The following is an 8,746-nucleotide window of genomic DNA, read 5'->3' on the forward strand; positions in this document are numbered from 1 at the left end:
TGAAACCTCTCAAAACCGGAAGAGCCGACAGAAGGTTAGTCACTTTCTGTAGGCCTCGATATATACAGTGAAACCTCTCAAAACCGGAAGAGCCGACAGAAGGTTAGTCACTTTCTTTACGCCTCGATATATACAGTGAAACCTCTCAAAACCGGAAGAGCCGACAGAAGGTTAGTCACTTTCTGTAGGCCTCGATATATACAGTGAAACCTCTCAAAACCGGAAGAGCCGACAGAAGGTTAGTCACTTTCTTTACGCCTCGATATATACAGTGAAACACCTCAAAACCAAAAGAACCGACAGAAGGTTAAGTCACTTTCTGTAGGCCTCGATATATACAGTGAAACCTCTAAGAACCGGAAGAGCCGACAGAAGGTTAGTCACTTTCTTTACGCCTCGATATATACAGTGAAACCTCTCAAAACCGGAAGAGCCGACAGAAGGTTAGTCACTTTCTGTAGGCCTCGATATATACAGTGAAACCTCTCAAAACCGGAAGAGCCGACAGAAGGTTAGTCACTTTCTGTAGGCCTCGATATATACAGTGAAACCTCTCAAAACCGGAAGAGCCGACAGAAGGTTAGTCACTTTCTGTAGGCCTCGATATATACAGTGAAACCTCTCAAAACCGGAAGAGCCGACAGAAGGTTAGTCACTTTCTGTAGGCCTCGATATATACAGTGAAACCTCTCAAAACCGGAAGAGCCGACAGAAGGTTAGTCACTTTCTTTACGCCTCGATGTATACAGTGAAACCTCTCAAAACCAGAAGAGCCGACAGAAGGTTAGTCACTTTCTTTAGGCCTCGATATATACAGTGAAACCTCTCAAAACCGGACCCTCTGTAAACTAGAATTCCCTCATAAACCAGACATTTTTGGCAGCCCCTTTGTAAATATATGTACAAAAGGGAACCTCTCTGAACCAGATACCTCTTAAAATCAGACTTTTTAATTGATCCCAAGGGTGTCCGGTTTAGATGAGTTCCACTGTAGTTTTCTTCTTCGTACTGCAGGAGAGATATCTCGCCCTATGTCACACAAGCTGACACTCTGTATTCACTAATTCATATTTCCTGCCGTTTTGCACATGTGACTGACTAGAATTAATAAGACACATGTAGCTTTGATCAAGACTAAAAATGGCTGCTTAAATACTTTTTATTTTTTTGTGAGAAATACCTGGGAATTTTGAGTTGAAAAGGTGGTTTTCTAGGGGGATTTTCGCTTCACAACAATTGCAGAATGGTGTTTTCATTTTGTGGACTGTTACAGTTAAGTTGATAATAAGTTTGAATGTTTTACAAACAACGAAAATCTGGAAACAGTATATGAATTCTATTCTATTAAGACATTGTATTATTTGCAGAAGCAGCACTCGTAAATGGCTACCCAACTGATCAGAAACCAGCTACGTCAGGTATGTATACTGGTATCATATATCAGTTTTTAAAATTTTTAATTTATTTTTCTGCTTTTAACCACATATACAGCACCGTATCAAAAGTTTTTGTGATAATCCAAAATGGCCAACGTAAAGACAGGTCAGTATGTAAATTTTAAAAACAAAATTCGGCTAGTAGAATTAATAACCATACCTCAATATTTGGTTACGTGTCCCTTGTTACGAATGCAAACCATAATGCGACGTGGAAGTGAAAAATATAAACTTTGAATGTATTCCACATTCAAATTTTCCCATATGTCAAGAACTGCAGCGAACAACTCTTATAGTTAGGACCTTGTTTTGCAGTATGTTTTTCATTCTGAACCAAATATTTTCTATTATGTTCAAGTCTGGTGACTGAGCAGGCCATGTCATACCACAAATATTATTTTCACGTTTATATGCCTCGATTAATCGAGCTCTGTGACAAGGTGCATTGTCATCCTGAAAACGATATGGTTTATCGATAATGTGTCGTGCTAAAACAGGCCAGAGATGATTGTCGAGTATTTCACGATACTTTTCAGCATTAATGTTTCCATTAACCATACATAAAATTCCGACACCATGCAGCCCCAGATCATAATTGACACCCATCGTTGACTTGTAACAGACATGCATTCGGAACGGTATGCTTCATGTGCAGCTCGCCAAAAAAAAAACACGGTGATTTTTGCCAATTACTATCTTGAGATTCATCACTAAATATCACTTGACTCCACTGGTTATTAACATCCCACTATCTCCTGTCCAGGCACCACGACAGGCGGGTTTTTTTTTTTTCACTTCAAGGATACTTTTTTTTTCCCGAATAACTCACCTAAAAATCTTATTTTTGTGTAAAATTCTTTGAATTGTCACAGGATGAACTTTCAGTCTCCTACCTTGATTAGAATCAGCAGTTATATCTCTAAGAACTTTCCCGCCATTTTTTTTTGACACTCCGAAGTAAACATAATTCTCTTCTAATTGTGATCTTTCGTGGTCGACCAGTTCTTTTGGCGTTCTCAACACTTCCGCTTATACAATATTTTTTCCACACTGAACGAACTTGGGCACTGTCAATAATCTGACAATTTCTGAGTTTCTGTGGCCATGCGATTTTAATTCAACAATCAGTTGTTTTTTCTCGGTAGTGAGATCTGTGGATTTGCGACCCATTTTGCAAAACACTGTCTGCTTCAAGATCAAGGGAGCAGACAACTAATTCATGACGTCACCAGTGTAGCTACGTAAAAAAATATATAAATAGGGATTGTATCAAAAGGTTTTACGTAACTTGGGGGGGAAAACATGCATTTTGCAGAAGGTAGAAAAATGCTTCCGTGTTACTGACGTCATTTTCGCGAACACTTTTGATACGGCGCTGTAATTTCAGTGTACTGTCCTGGGCACAAACTTCAGCTATCTGAGATGTGTGTCCAGGACAGTGAGTTAGTGGTCAGTTGTTTGTGTGAAAGTCATTTATTTAATGGCCATGGGTGAACCTAACTCGGTGAGAGGAGGGCTTGCTTGAGGTGATTTGCTGAACAGACCAGATCCAATCTTGTTACCTGCTCCAACTGGTTTGCTTGAAAAATAAATACGTTCTCAAATGTAGATGCCTAAATTTATCTATGGTCTGAAAGGTAGTCGCACACTGGCACTAACCAGCATGATTCAGCTGTGTAATATATATAGTCAATTATGTACCGTATATTGCCGTGTATTAGCCGACTTTTGAAGTCTAGAAATACTTTCCAAAAGAAGAGAGTCAGCTATACATGGAGGCAACAAATTGGTTCATGAATAAAATTCTGATCAAAAACACTCCTGACCATGACTAACAAATTTGATCAGATCCTTTCAGCCTTTCACAGCTTATGTAACAATAATTTGTACACAGTATAAATAAAACACCCCATCGTGCAATATTATGTAGTTTTTTGTTCTTGAATGCATTAATAGTTTGATGAATAATAATAAAAATTACTTGTTTTATTGTCATTTCAATGGTAAAAACATGTTCTTTCCACTGTCCGCCATCTTTGTTTGACACCTTTGTCTATATCATTTTGTAAGCTCTTGTTTGATTGGATCACACAATTTTGCCACCTGCACCAGTGTAAACAACAGCCATGGACCATAGAATCGTTTTTCTGTGATGGGGAAAACAGGGATTAAACATGCCTTAATGAGTTTATTATTTGCTGTCCAGTGAATAATTTAATTACTTATGTACAGTGATATGTTGTTACAGCTTCAGCTGTTTATTTCCTGTTATGATTTATCGGTGCTAAATTATTTTTGCACGGCATGGAAGACTTTAGCATTGCAATAACGACTACCGTGTCTGTAATAATTAAAGGGGAAAAAATATAATGAAAAAGATAAGAACAAGTCTGTTTGTTGACAGTATTATTGAAATCAAGTGTACAACTGGACAAAAGATGACTTTGGCTTATACACGAGGCTGATGATTTTGTGCATGATATTTAGGGTCAAACTAAGAGATCGGCTTATATACAAGGAGTTGGTTAATACACTGCAATATACGATATGTGGTGGTGTTGATAAGTGTTTCTATCTTTTTACACAGTTTAATATGCATAATATTTGAGACCATCATCTGTGACACTTCTTACCCATCTGAGTTTTTCTTGTTCGTCAATATTGTTAGCCACATCCTTGAATATGAATATATGTAAAACCTTTTCAGTTAAGAAAATGTCTACAGCAAAAACCATGGGGTAGGGGAAAAAAATGAATATATTAAAAACATGGACAGTTGTAGGGGTTGGTTTAATTAACACATACCATGGATTGATCAAGAGTTTTTACCTGTAGGTTTCACATACATTTCAGAATAATCAACCTAGAGCTTTTCTTTACAGTGTTTCCACATCTCCTTTATTTTATGATTCTGCTAGATCTCCTTTATTTCCTCTTCTTTTTTTTGACAAATCTCCTCTTTGGAAAAAAGGAGATTGTCTGCATTTTTATTGGTTTATTTCCTCACAATTGACTGTAATTGTATTCAAGTGACTTTTTATATTTTCAAATTGAGCTCCTGCTGCAATAAAGCACTGGTTCATATGGGTGTATTGTCTATTTTCCCATTCATATTTATATTATAAGTGTAACAAGATAGGTCTCCACCAGTCCTTAGGTTTAAAAAAAAAAAGGTAGGCAGGGCTGAATCATGATAACAGCCTTCAAGATTAGCGTCCTTGCCCATGCCAGCTATATCTTTAGCTTTGTGCAGGATTGTTACAGGTAGAGGGCCAGTATCCAATGGGATCAGAGCACCGACGGGGGCCTAAGACGTCACACAGAGCATTGGAGGTTTTTCATCAAAAAACATTTAAAATTTTGAAGACAGCTGTACAACCTGCCTTCGGCTACTGGTTCTCCATATGGTACTGGCCCTCTACCTGTATGTATTCTAGATAAGGCTAAAGATAAGGGTTGGGGTATCCCCATTCAAGTTGAATTTGCATTGAAGAAATAGAAAGGGCGAGGGATATAAAAAGTTGTACATTGAATTGTTGACTCTAGATGCTGTCAGAATGCATCTCAGGTCACTTGTTTTTTCTCTCAAACATTTCAACAGACGAGGGGGGGACTCCCCACCCTCACCCCCCTATGGCCGAGTTGCGGCCGCAAATAAAGCCTATGGCTTTATCTCCTTTATTTTAATTTCATGTCTGTGGACACACTGCTTTACATATGATAAACACAATCCTAGCCAATAGGCTTGGGAACCTAATAATAATAATAATAACTACATGTATATTTAATGAGGATGTTAGGTTTAGCATAAGTTTATCAATAAAATAATTCAAAATGCATAACATATATTTAGTACTAAACTTCTACAATAAATCTGTGCATAAAAATGACTAAAATAGTGTCGAAAATAGAATAAAAAAGATTTTTCGTCAATTATTTCTTTCATATTAAACTGACATGTAAATATTTAGTAAATATATATTTAATGATACTCTACCTAATTTTGCATTTACATGTTTAGGCTCTCATTAATGTACAAGGTGGTGTTTACTCTTGAAATTTAAATAAAGAACAGACTGTAACACATTTTTATCATACATGTATGTGTCAATTTCATTAACTTTTAATTTAAAACTGCAAGTTAACTGATTATTTTGAATTGAAGCATAAATTATTAATTATGACCAGTATATATAGTGAATATAAATTCAATATAAGTACATTAGAAATTTACACAATCTTGCAACCACATAAAGATGCTATATCATAGTTATATGTGAGCATCTGTTTGTGATAAAGATTCTCCAGTAAAAATGTATATTTTACTAGTAGATAAAATTATTTCCTATTAATTTATGAGCATATATTTAAAAGTGTAGTCTTTAAATGCTAAAGCAAAATTGAAAAACAAATAATTTATTTGCAACAGCTGTCATTATGCAACTTTGAGATAGCACCTTTAATACCGGTATAATAGATCACACACTTAGAATGGTTCTTGACAGTTTTGCTCAAAAGTTACTTATAAATGTCTACAAATATTTTGTTTTGGAAAGGGATAGGGGAAAACTCAGAAACGGTCCCTCACATATTACAGCAGCAATGAAACTGACACATGTTGATCAAAATGTGTTATAGTCTGTTCCAATAAGTGCACAAATACCTGTTTACCGACATCTTTCTTTTAATTTCAAGAGTAAACACCACCGTTTACATGAATGAGAGTCTAAACAAGTAAATGCTAAATTAGGTGGACTATCATTAAATATATATTTACTTGTCAGTTTAGTATGTAAGAAATAATTGACGAAAATCATTTTTATTCTATTTCTGACAGTACTTTAAATACACTGATGATCCTATGATTAATAATAGAAAAACAATTACTACTAATCATTTTCATCTCTTTACAGGTAGATCAGCTTGTAAATCCTTTCTCTCGTGGCTGCTGTTCGTGGTTGTTCTGCTACTGGCAGTTATAATCGGGATCAGCTACTTCTGTGAGGAAGCGGGGAAGAAGAATGTTTACTGCAAAACTTACTGGCAGCCGTCCAAACAGATGGCAAACCAATACACAACGGTTTACTGGAAGCCAGCGAAGAACTTCATACGGAAGATGTACGACACAGTTTGCTTACAGTTTAAAGAGATCATGGACAATTTTACCGACAGCCCGACGAGCGACCACGACAGTTTTGCTAAAGTTCCTAAAGATTCAGACTCTGTAAAATGACAGAACGTTGGGATTATCTTACCAACACTAATGAATATTTATGTTCTGTTTGTTGATTGGCTGTATTCATCCGTTGTTGTTCCTTTTGTCTAAATTGATAACAGTTAATTTAAAGATGGTGATATGGGAAATGTGCAACAGTTCAAAATGTTTGTAAAATTGTGTACCATAATTCCAGTTGTGATGCAAACCTTTGCTTATACATATTTTATAGATAGTAAACTATAATACCATACAAATGGGTTGAGTCTGACTAAAACTTTGAGTCCAGACAATGAATGTTTAACACCCCCCCCAATAAAGTCCAGATTGTAAAAGTTTTAAATGTTACAACCAGAAATACCGAGCTGTAAATTACCTAGTACATAGATTGAGTATTCAATACATAAATTAACATATCTTTTTCCATCTGTGATTATTTTATTGTCTCAAGAGTCATGTGCATGTCACTTTTAAAAAAAAGAAAAAAAAAAGAGAAAAAAAAAAAGGGTGAAATGAAAAGAAATAATAAAGAGAATAGTTAAAAAATGGAAGTGGAATATTTTGGTGATGTGTATTGGCTATGTTTGATGCAGGGTCAGTAAATATTATTATTAAATCAACAAGAATCAGACCATTTATCAGGACTAGTTATAGCACTCGCCAAATTGGCTAATTACAATTTTTAAAAACAATCAGCTAATTATAATTTGGTGAAATAATTTTATGTAATAATTGATATTTTGTTGGAAAATAACTGGTTTGCTGCAGGTTTTGAAGTCTGATAAATAATTGTCCATTTTGTTTTATTTGTAAGAGCTAGTTCATATTTATACATGTATTTACAACTGGTGTAATATTTTGAGTATAAAATAACTATAATTAATACTTTAGTTCATCTTGAAGTTTCAGATATGGATGTATGTTGGGTGTAGTGTTTGGTTGTGGTGAGAAATGAAAATTTATACATTTAGTTCATCCTAGCTGTCATCATATCACATTTGTTGTTAATATTGCAAGATATTATTGAATTATGGCTATGTAACTTGAACTGGTTTGCTAAATGCAGAGCTCGAAATAGCAACCTGATAAAAGCAAAAAGCTGTTAATTTTTCAGACGTTTTTCAAGAGATGTATAATCAGACCATCTTGTATGTTATTTAGTTTGTGATTGTGTTAAAATATATTTCCATAATGCTCAAAAATATATGTCAACGGTCCTTAGCCGATTCACATAGTTTACGGATGATTTTTTTTTAGTTCAAACCCCGATGAACTTAAACGAAATAACAGACAATACTTAATTAGCTCACATAATTAGTAAGTTAGTTACTTTGTATGTACCAACCTCTGTTATTTAGGGCTGATTTTAGGACATTAAAACAGGTATCATTGTTAATAGTATCTGCTAGTCTAGTACATCTGTTGGATATGGGAAGAGGTCATGTTGAGTTTAAGAATTATATATTTTAGTAGTTTTAGCTTTTTCTGTTATTAAGGAGCATTTATTTTATATCTTAACAACAAAGCTGGTCAGAAGAACATTTTACCAAATTATCTGTTGAATTTTAAAAGTTTCAGAAACCTAGTTATTTTTTAAACAAAATATCAGTTATTTCATTAAATTATTTTGCCCCCCCCCCCCCCCCCCCCCAATTGCCAATTGTTTTCAAAATTCACATTGGTGAATTTAGCGAGCCCCAAAGGTAACCCTATAAAGGGAGAGTTATGTTTACCTGTTTCTCCTGATTGATCTATTGTGATCCACAGATGAATAGATTGGCACAATTCCCATGTCACTACTTCCCTTTGTGTAGGACTTACTCTAATAATGCATCTTTAGATATCCTATTGGTGTTTCGGATTAAACACTTTACTTTGAAGTACTATAGATGCCATTGTTTTTTTAAATTGCACCCCTACCTTGGGGAAATCCTGTTTTCACTTTCACTTGTTAGAACGACTGGGCTCCAAGGGTCGTGAGATCAAACCCCCTCCGTGGACCCATTGTCTGACTGGGTTGTTTTCCCCATCCCAACAAGGCTTCGTGACTGGTATATCAAAGGCCCTCTGTCTGACTGGGTTGTTTTCCCCATCC

At 35.4% G+C, this 8,746-nt stretch overlaps 1 long non-coding RNA gene across 2 annotated transcripts; it reads left to right on the plus strand.

The window, feature by feature from the left end:
• Positions 1–18: 18 nt before the first annotated feature.
• LOC121375762 lies at positions 19–8,531 on the plus strand. Of its 2 annotated transcripts, none has more exons than XR_005958355.1 (3): positions 19–34; positions 1,368–1,418; positions 6,350–8,531. It is a non-coding gene; the product is annotated as an uncharacterized LOC121375762 (long non-coding RNA). The 2 variants fall into 2 exon arrangements; XR_005958354.1 differs by lacking the exon at positions 19–34 and adding an exon at positions 363–783.
• Positions 8,532–8,746: the final 215 nt, after the last annotated feature.

This window comes from Gigantopelta aegis, chromosome 6 (genome assembly GCF_016097555.1).
Source record: "Gigantopelta aegis isolate Gae_Host chromosome 6, Gae_host_genome, whole genome shotgun sequence".
Classification (NCBI taxonomy): Eukaryota; Metazoa; Mollusca; class Gastropoda; order Neomphalida; family Peltospiridae; genus Gigantopelta; species Gigantopelta aegis.